Consider the following 16,661-nt stretch of genomic DNA (forward strand, 5'->3'; position numbering starts at 1 on the left):
AGATATCCTTAAGTTAGAAGTCTAACAATTAATAATGAAAAGGAAAGTGAGATGAATTGTGTATTTTCTCTAACAGCTATGCAGAATACTTACTCCTCGGTAAGTATATGTTCCTCCAGAATAAGTTAAAATAAGTTGTTGTATAGTGTAAGAATAGGACATCTAAAGTTTCTGTTAAATACCTGTTTGAAGAAGCTAACTATGATCTTAAAAGACAGAGCTTATTTTATTATTTCAGCATTGTTACTGGGAATGGGCAATGTTACATGGATTCAGAGTTCCCACTTCACTGTCAGGTGGGGAGAGGGATTTTTCATGCTGTCTCAAATAACTTGTCCAGCTACTAAGATGAGACAGCCTGTGACCTTTGATTTGCCACCTAAGAGGTCTCAAGTCCATGAAAATCCTCCTAATCAGTTCTTTGCAAGCTTCAAATCAGTTTAACTTTTGTGGCCCTTGGTTCTAAATGAAAGGAAAGGTACTCAATCCATGGTGTCCTGGACTGAGCACTCAGGGGCTGATGCCTAGTTCTGAGCAGAATTTACGAGTTTTGAACTCCTTGAGTCTATTCTGGCTTGTCATCTGAATGGGTCGTTCCTATTGTTGGTAAGGAAATGGTGGGAAAAAGCGGGGCTGGTAGAGGGATCAAGATGTACCATTTTTTTTTTGCCCACTAACCTCTTGTGTTTCATCTACACATGTTGTATTACCTGTTTCCTTTTCTTTAGATACAGAAAATTACTTTGTGATTAAAAGCAAATTCACAGTAACAGAGGTGTCCCATGTACAAATACTTCCCTGCAGAATTCCTGTAGCTAGAGGATTTTGAGCACCTACAGTAGCAGTAAGGTGGCAAGGGTTGCTTGCAAAATCCCTGTGCCAAAAGTGGATTTCATATTTGGCCTTCCACTACCCAAGCTATTTGTATATGTATATATTTGTAATAAGCAAGACAGGATCTCTGTATGTCAAGACCAGGAAAATGAGTTTTCAACCTGCCTAGGGAGAATCGATAACAGGAGGATCATTAGCTACTGGCACTTGTCCTGGAACATAAACTGCAGATGCTATTAAAAGAATGTGGTTGTAAATGAAACCTTTCTTTAGTATGAGCATCCACTAGATCATCGTGAGGACACGTTTAAGTTGTAGAATACTTTTCCTTATAAAACAAAGGAAGTGAAGAAATCTTATTTGGCGTGTGTGATTTTTTTTTTTTTTTTCTGCTCTAGTGCTTGTAGGTAGTCTTGGTTATTCAGATGCAAATAGTTTGTGAATTTATCTTTAAAATTCATAGTTTCAGGTCTTCTTTTTTTTTTCATTATTGGTGACTGAAATGTGGTTACTTGTCTGTTCTTTCTCTTCTTTGCTTTAACTGTCAATATTGATGTCCAGTTCTGCTGATGGATTTAATGATACAAAGCTGGACTGCAACCACCAGTGCTTTTGGTAGGCAATCAGCAAATGGTGGTGCCAACTAACCATAACAAACTGGGGCTAGATCTGCGCGGGACACTGGTAGACGGGTGGCTTTGGGTACTGTATTCACTCTTCACTTGCGCACACACAGTTGCTCCTTTATGTCAGCTCTGAGCTTCTAATGAAGTTTTTCATTGTGACTTTTGAGTAGCTGCGCTCTCGGGGGCTGCTGCGTGGATAGGTCTCCCAGAGCCAGCCCCAATGCCTCCTGCACCCTGCATGGTGTGCTCCGGCTCTACCTCCTGCAGCGTCTCTGTGAGAGTGAGACCTTGTGATTCAGATGTGAGAAACCATTAGGATCATTGCAGAAATGTGAGACTGCAGTAAGTGAAAGATGCTCTCCTCTAATGTATAAATTTGGTCTCACTGATGCTCTGCATGGGAGCTTATGTCTATAGAGACCTTGATAACTGAAATTAAACAAAGCCAAGCAGCCGCTACAAGAGGTAGTAAAAATAAACAAGCATGTACATTTCTCTTCCCAGATATCTTCACTAATCTAATTATTTTGGACTGCGGCTGTAATCTGATCCTCTAAAGTATCCGCTTCCTTTGTTTATACTTTATTTCTTTTCTGAACTATGGAGTCCTACCTTCTTTTGTGCTTGCAGCGAAGTGGCTTTTTTTTTGGTTGGTTTTTTTTGTTTTTTTTTTTTTCCTTTTAAGTTGTTAATCAAAAAGCTGTATCATATCTTGTGCTCTTGCCTAAGTTTCTTCTACACCTGCCTTTGTTGACACCAAGTATTAATAACAAAATTTTGTTCTGTTTTAGCAGATAATTTTCTAGCTGAAACCTGGCCTCCTGAAGAGCATTGGGGAAAAACAGGTTGTGAGCAAAACCAAGCCTGGATATTTAAAAAAAAAAAATCCCCCCAAACTCATACCTTAAGAAATACTGAACAATCCTAGCTACCTATATTTTGTGACATCATTCTATAGTGTTTGCAATCCTTTGCTTTCACTTCTTTTCTGGTTTCGGTGTGGCAGCAAAAGCTGTTTGCAATCTTGCACCATGGCCCATGGCGTGAAAGTAGCCTGAATTTGACAGTTTTTACTGTCTGTGCAGAGTTCTACGTTATAGTGATATTTTTTAAACAGTAACTTTATGTTAGTACATGAGCCAGGTTCTGATAAAGCAAAGTACTAGGAGGAACATTTTGTCTCTGGCCCTTTGAAGCATCCACTGAGGATTAAGGTGCTAATCTGTGCCTTTTAAGAATAATGAGTTAGTAAGGGTTGCCTTGTAATAAAATACAAACAATTGTGTGAGATAGAGACAGTAAGGTCAATTTTGGATCTATTTGGAAGATGAAAAACTTTCTTTTTGTGTACTTATCCATTACTGCTATATTTGTTTCAAATACTTTTGGTCATATTCTGAAATACTTGCATATGCAATTACTTTCACAGGCTCCATTGGGGTTATTATGTGCATTATATTTACAATACAGCTTTGAAGAATGTAGGTGTTCCTAAGTTATTACAAGACTATTTTATGCTTTTCATCTTTAGATATGAATTTTTAGTACTGGGTATTAAATACCAGTATTTGTACCGATACTTAAAGCAAAGTATATGGTTGGTCAATAAATTAAGGAATTATGGAAGGAGTTTTGGATGGTTTGAGTATACATGTCTTACAAAGATAACATGATTATCTTTCTATGAAAAAAATGTATATTTCTATCTGCTAAAGGAAAAATAACTTCTAATCAAACTACAGTGGGATAAAATATTTAATAAATTGGGCAGACTTATTTTGCTGTAGGTCGGTTATATGTGACATAGCTTCACAAATAAAAGTACAACTTTCTTAGGTGTATTAGTATAAAATAGCACTAGGGATATCTCTGAAAAGTCTTGGCTGGAAACTATTCAATAATAGCAGTATCCAGTTTCTTTATTTTTTTGTGGTAAAGTTGGCACAAAAATCACAAAGAATGTTCAATAGGGAACAGTAAAATTGTTCTGGAACCTAAATATTCTGGTATATTAAATTTAGCGCTTAACTTTCAGTGTCATGTTAAGTGTGGGGAGGTGCCTCTCGCAGCATGTGTGGGTGTCTAGGGTAGTCTGGCCCAGCCGCAGCATGAGCCAGCGGTGCAGAGTGATCTGCACTTGTGATGCAGGGTCCTGTGCAGATCCGCTCAGTGTTGCAACCACTGTCAGTCAGCTGTTATGTAGTGAATGAGCTGGTGATAGGAGCCCTTTTCTATTGGGAGCTTGAGTCCTGGCTTTTGGGCTTACACATGGAAATCATAGAATCATAGAATGGGAAATACCATTGTGAGCTTCCTGGCAAAAAAAAAAGCAGTGAATCTTTCTGGCAATGCTTTAAGTATTTTTTTTTTTATTTTGTTTGTTTGAGTCATGTAAGTTGTGTGAGCTGCAGTGTAAAAATTGAAAAATTAGAGTGACATTAATATTCTCTGCTTTGGTAAAAAGCAGGTGGTGGAAATGACACACCTAGCTATTTTGTGCTGTTCAGAACTGGGCTGTTATCATCTGGCTTGCATTAGAAACTGTGAATGATACTGGTAAAATAGGAGAGTAGGAGCAACTAGCATCAAAGCTAACTACTTTCCCATATTTTAAGGTAGAGATGAAAAGTCCACTGACCTTTTCCACGCTTGCAAGCATAATTACAGCTTGAATGGTATCCTTATAGAAAACAGATTTTCAGCCTTGGGATACTTGAGGTTGTGGAAGATAGGCTTTCAGAATAAGAACAGCATGCTCAAGCATTTTTTCAGTTTTTCTAAGAATATGCAATAATTATTTCTTAGTTTCAAGACTTTGGAATAAACCAGATAAAGCAATGAGTTGAGAAACTCTCTCTATTCTCTCCTGACCAAGGGGGTGGCTGTCTGCTTTTCATATTCAGCTTTATACAAGGGAAGATGTTGAGAGAAGCCTTTCTTTTCTCAAAAGCTTTTAAGGGTGCTGTTCTTTATTTCTGAGCAGGCTAGAAAAAGAGTATTACCTTGGCTGCCATCTCTTTCAGAATGTATGGAAATATTCCCTGGCTTCAGGGAACAGGCATGTGAAATCTATGAGATGAAGGCTACTTTTTAACAAACGGAGTCTTAGTATTGATTTATACACTTATTAACTTATATTTTTATTATAAATTATTTGTTTGCAAAGTACAGAACGTAGTTTGTTTCTAAACAAATTATAAGCTAATGTAGACTTTTTTTTTTTTGCAACAAGGCATGCATGATGTTCTTATTTATTTTCATATCAAATACCATCTGCGTTCTTCATTATAATACTGCAGTTTTAGCAGTTTGTGCTACATTGCTAGAGTGTACCACATATGTTAACAATTTTTTTACAAGTTGGCATTGATCTCTTGTGTCACGCTGCTAGTTCTGAAATGTGGGGCCTCTGTTGCTTACCTCTAAATTACTGATCCCTCATCCATGAAATGTGTTTCAGGTTGTTTCGGTACTAAGTAGATGTAAGCTTCGAATATTTTAATCCTGACACTGCCATGTATATTGATTGAATTATTTATTATCTAAATGCAACACAACTTAGCTGAGATAGTGCAACTCCTTCAAATGCAGAAGACACTTGCAATGTCTCCTGCACAGTCTTTCTGGGAGTTACCTCTCCTTGAATAATTACTGTGGTTTCATACTTTGCAATCCTCATGCAAGTAACTGTTCTGGATGAATTGATTTATTTCGCAGTCAGAGTCCTTTGCTCACTGGACTTACTAGAGAGGAAGGGTATATAGCTCTTTGAACAAGAGGATGTCACATGGATTATCCACCAATGTCTTTCTCTGACCAAGAAAGAAGTGATACTGAATACAGAGAAAGTGGCTGTCATCTCTGTTCGATGCTAACTTGACTATAAGTCAGTTGTAGCTAATTGTATTAGTGTAATACAACCCTTTTACAAATTCATCTGAACTGGTCAGACAAGTAGAGAAAGATGACTCTGCAGGAAGGTATCTGAATTGTTCACTCACACAGCTGTAAAGTGTGAGTTTGTTAAGGATGCTCCCAGAACTACCCTGCTTCCACGTTGTTTGGTCCAGCTGCATTGAATGTGTTCTGGTATATAAAACAAACAAACTAAAGATTTTGTATGAGCAGAAGCACAGAGGTACTAATTCTTCCTTGATGTCCTGTCATATGTCTCGTTATCATGTTCTGAATGTGCCCACAAAACTCTGAAAGGCGAAAGTAAGCTTGTTCTGTTTGCGGTGCAAGCTGGCTGGCTGCGAGCCAGCTCCCATCTGAAAGCAATGTAGCTTTGCAGTGCAGTGCCAGACGTAAGTTAGCACCGCTCTGCCGTGTCTACAAGTCTTATTTTTTCCTGTGGGCTTGTTAGACAGCTTGCAGATCGTGAGGTATAAGCCACTCAGCAAAAGATGACAGAGCTATGCTCTTTGTCACATATGTCTTTTGTTCTTTCAGCAAGCAACAAATTGAGATTCTTGGTTAGAAACTTAAAGGCTGTTCACTTTTTCTCTTCTACCTACACACCTGAACCCATTTGCTGCTTAGAACTTTTAACAACATTTACTGCCTTTTTTGTATTCAGTTGCTGGTTTTGTTACTGCTGCACTTAAAAAATGAGGTATGGAAGAAAACCAAAGTCAAGAATTTGCAAGTTAGAAAATGTATAGCTAACTTTAGAACTGGAAAATCTAACCCAGAGGTTTTAGATCTGCTTCATGATAGTTTAATTCACATCCCTCTTGCAAGCTATGCACCCAGAAAACAAGGGAGGTGTCTGTGGGAAGTTGGCATAAATGACTTGTTAATCATAGCTGAGTGAAGGGATAGTGCTGCCGCCAAGGACTGGCTGGAAGTGTGAACTCCATCATTCTCTCCTCTGTAACCCTTAGCGTCATCAAAGCTAGAACCTGCCCTGTACATGAGCTCCTCCACCCCCAGCCCCTCGAACCATAGAGATGTGTGGAACAGAGGCAGGGCTGAACACAGGAGATGCTGGAAAAGGACAGAGGAGCAGCAACATACTGGTGAGTGAAACTCAAGCAGCTTCCAGCACTAAGTTGATGAGCCTGAGCATGTAAGGCAACCAAGTCCAAGCAAGTATCAGGTGACAGACCAGTAGTGGGTGAGTAACGAGGAATGGAAGCTGGAATTTGAAGTACTTGTGGTCAGCTTGAGCTCGGCAAGGGTCACTGTTCAAACATGTTTTCCTGCCCTGGAAGAAAATTTTGGATCGGTTGATTGGCTGAGCTGTTTGCATGTTTATCGCAAAGGACCACTTGTTGCAGGAACTTAATTAGTGGCAGGCCACCAAATTCCTTTGACCCTTCAAATAGCATGGCCAAAAGAAGCTAAAGTGACATTTTTTTGTACTTTATTTTCCACTCCTCTCTAAGGGTGCCGTGATATTCTTGAGAATACAGACTTAATTTTTTATCAGCAGCACTATCTCATTGCTGCTTTCAGAAGCTTGGAAGTGATCTTTATCAGAAATTAAAGATCGATCCTTTTGAAAAAAAGTGGTGATGAAGTCATGAGGATGCAGACATTAGTCAGACCTGCTTGCTGTCAGGCAGGGTTTTGTGTTCCCTGGATAGTCAGAAACCTTGGCTGCTGCTTTGTCGTTTAGAAAAGCTAGCATGTGTTTACAACTGTAGATGAGAGAAGCTTTTTTTAAAGATGTCTCTAAGTAGCTCTGATAATTTCTACATGTCTGTTAGCTGGGGCTGAAAACCAAAGATTAATGGGCAATGTTCTCTGTAGCAAGGAAATCTGATCTCAGTTGCAAGATTAAAGTGTGACCTGCTTCTTTTTAGCACCAGACCTTTAGTACAATATTTGTAGAAATTTGGTTGAAGGGCTTGACCTGGTCAGCCATTAAAATGTAGTTTTCTAATACTTACTCTAAAACCTGGTAACAGTTTCTTTTTCTAAATGTGCAAGGCTGTGATTTACAGCCCCTGCTCTCCGGTCCTGGGTGGGACTGTCAGGACCTGTGACTGCTCCAGCACGTGGATGAGTTGGCAGGTGTGATCACAGTGCCCAGACCGCGTCTTTTGATTCCACAAGAGTCTCTTGTCTATCAAAGGCGGTGTTGACTGTGAGTTTAATTATCTAAAATTCTTTTTTTTTTGGTTGGGTGGCTACAACTTTAGCACCTTTAACCATGGCTTTTGAAAGGTGTATTATTGTTATTGTTGTTATTAGTGTTATTTATTTTAAAGAAAACCTTAACCTGATATAAGTGTTTGGTATCTAGTCTTTTTTTAATTGGTTACTTAAATTTAACAGTTTAATCTTTTTAGCCTCCATTTATTTTTTTTTTAATTTAGATTTTCATATTTGTTTTAAGTTTTTAATTTCTTTTTTTGTTGTTGATGTGGGAGGAACAGACCTGATGTCTATGCAGGATCAGCTGCTTCTTGCTTATCTTTGGTTCATAACTGTGTGCATAAGAACCTGGAGGAGTTTCAGATTTAGCAGGTTGTTTTGCTTGGTTGGAAGGTCTGATGTTGACCATGATAATTACATCTATAACTTCTTCCTCTCCTTCACATTGAGGAAGAAGATGAGCTGTGGATTTTGATTCTTAAGCTTACTTGGAACTGGATGAGGGTGAGGAAATAGAAGATTACCTTTTCATGCACTATTGTTTTCCTCTCATTCATCTTTGTGACTAATTTTTTCAAACCTATGTGCAGGACCAAGACCAAACTTTCTATGACTTTCCCGACTTTACTGCCTTATAACTGATTTTTTTACCTTTTTGGGTTCAGACTTCTTTAAAAATTTTTGTGAGTGAGACAGTTATTAAGATACTCTTTCAGAATTGGATTTATTTTTTTTTTTGCTTAAATATAATGAATGTTGCCATTTATTGCAGACCTGTAGAACTTTATATGTCTCTCTTATTGGAGATTATGGAATGCATTTTATGAATGGGGAAGAGAAGAAGAAATGGAGGACTGCGTATTTCCTGCCACCTGGAAGATGGAAATATGTGCTCTTCCCCATTTCAGAGGACCTCGATGCCCAGTATTCTTCACCTGATATTTTAATGTATGATTGACACAAGACTCTGTTACCATTCTCCATCTACTAATTTTAACAATTGCAGGGCCAGCACCTCAGTCTGATTTGGAAGACTTCATCAGAAATTGGCAGCTACAGGAGGGAAGCTCCTTCCCGACTGTCTGCCGAGGGCTTGTCCTCACACGTACCTCTGACATACAGTTTGCCAGGTTTGATCCTGGACTGGAACAGGCCTTGCTATCGCAGGCCTGGATTTGCCCAGTCTGTCTATGACATTTCAAATTTGTATTTATTTTCCAAAGTACTCAGTGTCAAATTTTGATCAAAAATCAGTCTGATTTTCTGTTCAAGACATGTAGCTTACATTTCTGCAGCCTCTTCTCCTTTCTAAGCTTCATAAGAAGCTTAAAAATTTACAAGTTTCCTTACATCATACTACTTACTATTTTATTTTTATTAATCATTTGTACAAAATTTTAAGTACTGTGAAGAGTAAAAGACAACACAAATATGACAGAAAATGTATGTGACACAATCATACAAAGCATATGTAGTTGATGATTATGTAAAAAAGCAAAGGAAAATGTGAAAAGAAAGAGTAAATAATTCAGGATTGTTTTAAAGAACAGTGATAGGAAGCTAACTTATCAGGATGGAAAATCATACATAACTTTAGAGAATGTTTTAAGGAGGGTTTTGGAATATCTGCAGAATGAACATGAATATATGTTTCATGCCAGAGGAACGGTTTCCTGGTGCCAGGTCTTTTTTTTTTTTTTCATCCTGACTGATTTGTTTTTTTTTTTTATTTTTAAAAAGAATCTTAATCTAGGCAAGGTTGAAAAAACCTACAAGAACCTCTTGAGTACCTGGTTTTCAGTCTATTTTTCTGACTCTGTTTACAGCCCTGTCTTATTTTGATTTTGAAACCCGGATGTTTTCTAGTCATGTGATTGCACTAAATAACATATTTAGGCTTACTACAAGATTTAGGATCAAAGGAGAAGTTTACAAAAGGCCAGTTTTCCAGTGTTACAAGTGACTCCTGTACTTGTGAAACTTATATTTCCTCAATTCTCTGCATCTCTCTGCAAAAAAAAGTATATAAATCACACCCTTATTATAGAAGTCTGTTTTTTCTTTTTTTTTCTTTTAATGCAGCAGGCCTGCTGTATGCACTAGAAGAAAGGAATGACATGTGTTTGTGTGAAAAGTGTGTGATATGGGCCATTATCAAGGATGTAGTGCAGCCCACCCTTACATGAGTTATTGGAGGATATGATAGAGAACTGATTTGCTGCTATATGAACTGGCTTTGGGATAGAAAAGAACCTGGCCAGTGAATTTCAGGGCTGTTTGCTAAGGGTGGGAAGGATGGAGATCATCATAGACTGGTTTATGTTGGAACGGACCTTTAAAGATCATCTATTTCCAACCCTCCTGCCATGGGCAAGGACACTTTCCACCAGACCAGGTCACTCAAAGCCCCATCCAACCTAGCCTTGGACACTCCCAATGACAGGACGTCCACAACTTCTCTGGGCAGCCTCTTCCAGTATCTCACCACCCTCATCGTAAAGAGTTTTTCCTTTTGTCCAATCTAAATCTTTCAATTTAAAACCATTAGCCCTCATTCTGTCACTACAGGCCTTGGTAAAAAGTCTCTCTCTGTCTTTCTTATAAGCCCCCTTTATATATTGAAAGGCCAAAATGTTTGTTTGCAATACAGCATCTATATGAGTTTTGCTATACTGGTTACAATTTTTTTTCTTTGTTTGTTGCCAATGCAGACCAGTAAGTGTATTCTACGTCATCTGCTTCTTAACCTTGTGTCGTAGTTCAGCCCCGATCGGACCAGACTACGCAGTCTCTCTCTCACTCCCCCCGCACCCCGAGAGAACAGGGAGAGAAAATATAAGGAAAAACGACTCGAGGTTTGAGATAAGGACAGGGAGAAATCCTTAAAGTTACCGTCACGGGCAAAACAGACTCGACTTGGGGAAAACTATTCATTTATTACTACAAACAGCAGGCCCCCCCTCACTAAACAAAACCATGACACCTTGCCCCAGTCTTGCACATCCCCCACCAGTCCCTTGGTTTTGTTCATCTAGCCAGCCCATCTTGCCTTTGCAGGCTTTCTGCGCCATATCTATTCTCTCTGCTAGTCAGTCCTGACCTCCTTTCCTGAAGCCTTGCTGTCCTGTCTCTTCAGAGTCTTTCTGTCCTTTCTACTCCAGCTTATCTCAAACCCAGGATGGACAAGTCCCAGATCCCTGGATCATCTGATTTTTATTGTTTATTTTTTTCTTAAGTAATGCAATATCCTTCAGTTTTTTTTTCACATGCCAACCTTTCAATTTCTTTTATGTTCCATCTATGATTTCTTGTCAAAGTGTGTTTGGTCCTCCCCCCCCAGCCCCCCCCTTCCTTTTGTCTCAGGCCTAACAGATCAGAAGATCCTGATTACTATTATTCCAGCCTGCCCCACCACCCCTCCCTCACTCCTGCCTTGTGTTTTCCCTCCTGAGCCTTCTGTGGCTGTGATGGTCTCTTCAGCCAGTCAAAATAATCTGAATTTCAGATCAAATGAACCCCATCTTGCAGGGTCAAGTAGTTCTCTGCTCATGCCTTCTTTTCAGGACATACTGCTTCAACTGAACCATTTCCTTCTCTCTAAATAGCTTCCTAACCCTCTCCTTTTCTTTCTTTCTTGCTGAAAAGCTTCTTTTGCTCCTTGGGTATCTTGAGAGAGTCACTGGTAGTGCAGGAGCATCTCTGCCTTCTTTTCTTAGTTTCCTTGTCAGTACAGCTGGATCTATGGTCTGGCTTCCACTGGTTCCTCATGTGAGGGAGTGTGCTCTGCAACGTCCATATGTAAGCAGGCTGGCCAGCTGTTGATGTTGAAGGCTATGATTTATAATATGTGTATTTGTCTCATGGCGTTTGACTTTAGCCTAAAGAGAGAGGTAAGTGGAGAAAGCATAGATCTCTGCTGAAATACAATATGCTACTGTTCTCCAAACATACAATTTTTATGATCCAGGATAATTCAGCTAAAAGGATCTGGAAACTTTCAGAAATAAAATGTGGCATTTAATGGTTATACTTCTTATTTTCTGAAGCAGTAGTAAGCTTGCACCCTTTTACTTTTTGATAGATTAAAAAACTAGGGCTCAGGGGATCAGAAGGGCTGGTCTGTAAGAGGAAAAGATCTCACTGAATTTGGACAGGCTGTATTTGTTCCAAGAGCTGGGCCATACACCTAGTGAATGACAGCTTTTCCAAAGGAGCCAGAGTTTGGCTGGGAAAGACTTCATACCGCCCTGTGGAGTGAAAGTGTTGTACTGACAGGGGAAAAAAGTCAACGTGATAGATACCACTCAAGATCACTCTGGACATTTTTGTTTTCACCAGCAGATGATGAGAGATCACCTTATAGCGCAAGGACTGGAAAGTGGTCAGCACCACGGAGATTGCTAAACAAGTTACTTATGTGACTGAAATGCTTGGCCTGAGCCTGATGTTGCTTTTTGCTTTTCTCCTTAACCACTACAGAGTGGAGGTGACATGCTTCCTATTAACAGTGCACCGTAACAGTGGTACATAGAAGAGATAAGTAAAATTTGTGCTCCCATCCCTTAACACACTTACTGAATGAGAGATGGCAAAATCTGTGACGAACAAATGGTGAAAAGTCTCCATGAACAATGTCAATAGGTTTTCTGTTCTCTCATTTCCGTTTAAAAGTTATTCATAATATTCTGAACAGAAAGCCCTGTAAATGGTAGTAATTTTTCTGTGCGTTTACTAGAGAACTGCGTGATATTATCTGTTTAATAACTGTCGGTCAACATTCAATCTTAGGTGCTGAAGTTTAACCCTGTAAAACTGACTAAGATGGAAGATCATTGTCTCTGGCCTGTACACCGGAGCAGAGGGAAACTGAAAAGGCAAAACTGTAATAATATTGTATCAGTATTTCTCTTTGCCTTTACACAAACATACTGAAGTTGGTTGGTGTTGCAAATGTTAGTCTCTAGGGAATATCTAGTAATTATGTGGAAATAAATATTGCTTTTCCTTCTCCAGCCTGACTCAAGATGCAGCTTGGCAAGATGCCCCCAATATTATCTGTGTGCTTGCTGCCACTGAAAGGGCAGTGTCAGTTCTGGCTATGTGCTGTGTTGTCCTCTATTGAACAGACTTGCTTGGCTGGTGACCTGAGTGACCACAAAATGAGAACAGCTTTCTGTTGCTCAGAGGGCTGAACTGGCTGGTGAGGCATCACAGTGAACTCTGAAGAGTGGACAAAGTGAGGGTGAAGGAGGAGTGGGTCTCTTCTATTCTGGCAGCAGTAAACTCTTCACTTAGCTCGCCACCTTTGTTGACCGTATGGCAAATTTAAGTGGAACTCAGAGCAGCAATAGGAAGACTCTTGGTGCTCTATGCTTCCCCTGTTGCCGAAGGCAGTGGAGTGTCTTAGAGAATGTCACAGTCTTCAGAATGGTTTAGCATGAGCAAGACCTTGTATTTTCCATAACCTTGGTCCAGGCAGTGAGTGTACTATTCAGCTGAAAGTTCCCCACACTATTCAGTCTGCAGTTGCTGTGAGAGGCTGCAGTCTAAGTGGGTGAAAACAGGATCTTATCGTTTTAGGTGCCAGCCTTGATAGTTGGCAGTGACATCCCGCTGACTCAGCAGCTCTGCTGGTGCAGAGCACAGGCAGGAGGTGAGATGAAGTGGAGGGAAGAGGGTAAGGATAAAGAGGAACATGTTGAGGGGGAATAAAAAGAATGGTGAAAAAGAAGAGAAACGGAGTAGAAATGCCCAGAGAGGTGGCAGATGCCCCATCCCTGGAGACATTCAAGGCCAGGTTGGATGAGGCTCTGAGCAACCTGATCTAGTCAGGGATGTCCCTGCTCCTTGCAGGGGGGTTGGACTAGATGACCTTTAAAGGTCCCTTCCAACCCAAACCATTCTATGGTTCTATTATTCATGCACACTTTTTATGTTGCTTTAATATTTTATAAGGACAATGTGGTAAAAAAACAAATGATAAGAAACTATAATTAGTCAGATTGCCAAAACTCTCATGTCTGATTGCCCTGCACTGCAGTGGCTGAAGGATTCTCCTTCGTACTTTGCTGAATTCATTTTGGTTGGTCATCTGTAGAAGTCACCTTGGTGTGAGGCAGTGGTGAAGGTTACACTAGCTGTGGGACAGCTGGCAGGAGCATCCCACACCATTGCTCCTTCAGTTCTGCATTGGGTAGGAGGGAATGTGAGAATCGCACCAGCCCATCTGGCCTTGCTGTTTGCTTGTTCTGTGGGCCAGTGTGGGAGCTGAGCAGTTGGGATTGCTTTCCTTTCTCCTTCTGGAGCTTTTTTGTACTTCCACTGGCTCTAATGGGGAGCAGCTCATATGCTTACAGTCTGAGGAGTATCATCAGCATATGCAGGTGGTGTGGGTTGTGGACCTGAGGGGAAGGGTGCATGTTTTTGAACACAGTAAAATAGGATATGAGGTGAAAGGATCTGGTATGTACCAGTCTGACCTGACAAAGATTTGAGCTACTGCTGTTGGCTTTGGAGGGAGCCACTTTTCATGGAAGCCTTCTGGGAGGCCTTGCATCTACACTACTCTTACAGACCTGTGCTGCTTAGCTCAAGTGAGTCTCTTGGTTATTACTATTTTAGCTTGTATTTTGAAGAAACCTCAGATCACAGAAATTGGATTGCTTTCTTGAAAAAAAGGTGCTGTCTACTAATGGACATTCACTCCAGGAATCTGGACTAGAAACTGAATGAAATGAAACACCCCAAAACTTATATAATATGAAGTATAGACATTTTGTCCTTAACTTTATTATTGGAGAATAGTTTTATCAGGAAAAATAGCTTTTGAATATTTTCTTGTTGGCTCATTAATTCTCAGTGACTCAATGCCCTTCTCGTTTCAGGGGCACGTGGCTACAGTTACAGATGAGTTACAGGTGAATCTTAGACTTGGGAACAGCTGGTGGAAGGGCTGGTGGTAGAGGAGTTCTGTTTCTGTGTGACATGCTGATTCCAAGTGTATCCACGTGGAGATTGGCAGCTTTTTGCAGCCTGATCTGGATGCTAAGGTGACTGAGTCCTGCGCCAGATAAAGACAGTGTCGTAAGAGGAAGCCACGTTAGCCTGTGTTTATACCAGCATTATAGTTAGTTTTGACTTCTGTTGCTATAATTATTATTTATTGTTGAGCCAATTGCTGTTTCACCAGATGGCGAAAGTGATCACACTACGCTTCTGCTTTGTCTTGTCTGAAAGTTCTCAGCATCCAACAGCACCTGCAAAAAATCTCATCCACTTACTACGGAGCACTTCTGGAGACTAGGCTGCTTTATTAAGGTACTTTAATGGGAGTAAAGTTCCAAAAAGTCTAATAAGATTTTTTTTTTTTAATCTGGATGTACTATACTGTATTATACAAACTTGCAGTACAGCTGAGTTTGGTCTGTAGAGGCATTATGGAAACTCATGTCAGTTATTCTGAGTATACGCACATGCAGAAACACACAAAACACCTGGCCTTAGTTTCATGAACTTGTTATGTACGCACACACATACACACGCACACACTTTTTTTTTTCTGCTCTGTATTTCATTCTGAATCCAGCGAACATGGAGAAAGAACAGAATAAATTTTGTTCCTGGTTGAAATGTGTTGCATCTTTAGAGCGCATAAATAGATGGACTGCAAAAAAAAAAAGTTAACTTGATTGTTGCCCAACCTTCTTCCTCAAATAATTGACAGAAAGAGCTCTAGTCATTTTGTTATGTCATGGCTGACGACAGAAGGGAAGGCACCTTAGAGTGCTGCAAAAGCTGCTTTAGACTTTGTATCAAGATTGCAAACCAAACTGTTTAGTTTAAAATTTCATGTAGATTGCTTCTTGGCATATTCGGTTACTGGAAATCTATTTTAGTAATTCCTGGCATTCCATATGTGTGATGGCATTTTGGGTTGGGATGTATGTTCTAGTCTAATGACAAACAAATAGCAATGCCATCTGTATTTGATTATAGCAAGGAAGATGTAGAGGAAAAGGTCAGTCACTTTGAGTTTTTCTTCTTTGCCTACCTTTAGAAGAAGCAAAGGCTTTCACTTCCTTTTTAATGATGATTTTGTACAAAATATAAATCTTTGAGGATGCATCTCTACTTGTAAATTAGTGGGTGGAAGACTGCTCTCTCACACTGAAGCCAAAAAGCACAAGACCTCCTGCACGGATGCTGTTAAACTTCCTAGTCTTCAGAAAGGGGACTGTATACATGGAATATTTCCTGGATACTGCCGGCTCCTGGAGCATGCGTATGAGGTGTTGGGATGAATGATAGCTGGCTCTGGCGGAAGCTCTGCTGGGGGTCATTCTAACAAGGATCACGGATAATGAAATCTCCAGTGCCTGGGAATATTTATTGGTACTATTTAATCAGCTTGTGAAGATGTAGCCTTGGTAGCTTCTAATAAAATGCATACAACTAGGTAAAAATGTTAGAGAAAAATGATAATTATATGATGGCAAAAAATTTGCAAGTGGTAGTGATAGCTCTTTCATGTAATGAGGTACTACTTGTTGATCAATTCATTTCTGCCCCATGCTGACCTTTTAGCTGTCTGAGTTTAGGTCTGTTTTTAACTATATTGGTTTAGTGTGTGCACGTGTGCATTTGTGCTCTGCGAAGTCTTCTAATGGAACTGGGTTCAAGATATGACTCGGTTCTCTGGCAGATCTTGGTGGTGCCTTTAAATGAAACCATGCTGTAGCCTGTAGTTAGGCCAGCATCATTCTGAATAACGAGCCAGGAGGTTTACACTGTGTGTTTACTCAAGGTAGTGTTCTGGGTATGTTTCACAGGACTGTTTATCCTTTTTGTGTAAAAATTAAAATTCAACTTATTTTTGTTCTTTATTGAAGTGCATGAAAAACCATGATCAAATCTGCAGTGTATGAACTTCATTGCGGTAGTGGAAACTTAATTGACAAAATGTTTTTTACAGCTGCTGTCCCAGTAGGAGCTGCAAGGAGGCTGGCCTGGAGATGCTTACAAGTTTGTAAATGAGGACTCAATGCTAGGCTTTCCCTTAACCTGGGACAAGGTACATAGTAAGTTTTAGAGGGAGAG

At 39.9% G+C, this 16,661-nt stretch overlaps 1 protein-coding gene across 4 annotated transcripts in view; it reads left to right on the forward strand.

The window, feature by feature from the left end:
* SEMA5A (semaphorin 5A) overlaps positions 1 to 16,661 on the forward strand; it is a 331,427-nt gene that overhangs the window by 21,507 nt on the left and 293,259 nt on the right. Inside the window, exon 2 of one of the 4 annotated variants that reach the window (XM_086740400.1) lies at positions 16,537 to 16,635. The exons of the other annotated variants lie outside the window; for them this stretch is intronic. The gene's annotated coding sequence lies outside the window, so the exon portion shown is untranslated. The remainder of the gene's footprint in view (positions 1 to 16,536; positions 16,636 to 16,661) is intronic. 4 annotated transcript variants of the gene reach the window in all.

Source organism: Chlamydotis macqueenii, chromosome 2 (assembly GCF_036417535.1).
Source record: "Chlamydotis macqueenii isolate bChlMac1 chromosome 2, bChlMac1.mat, whole genome shotgun sequence".
NCBI lineage: Eukaryota > Metazoa > Chordata > Aves > Otidiformes > Otididae > Chlamydotis > Chlamydotis macqueenii.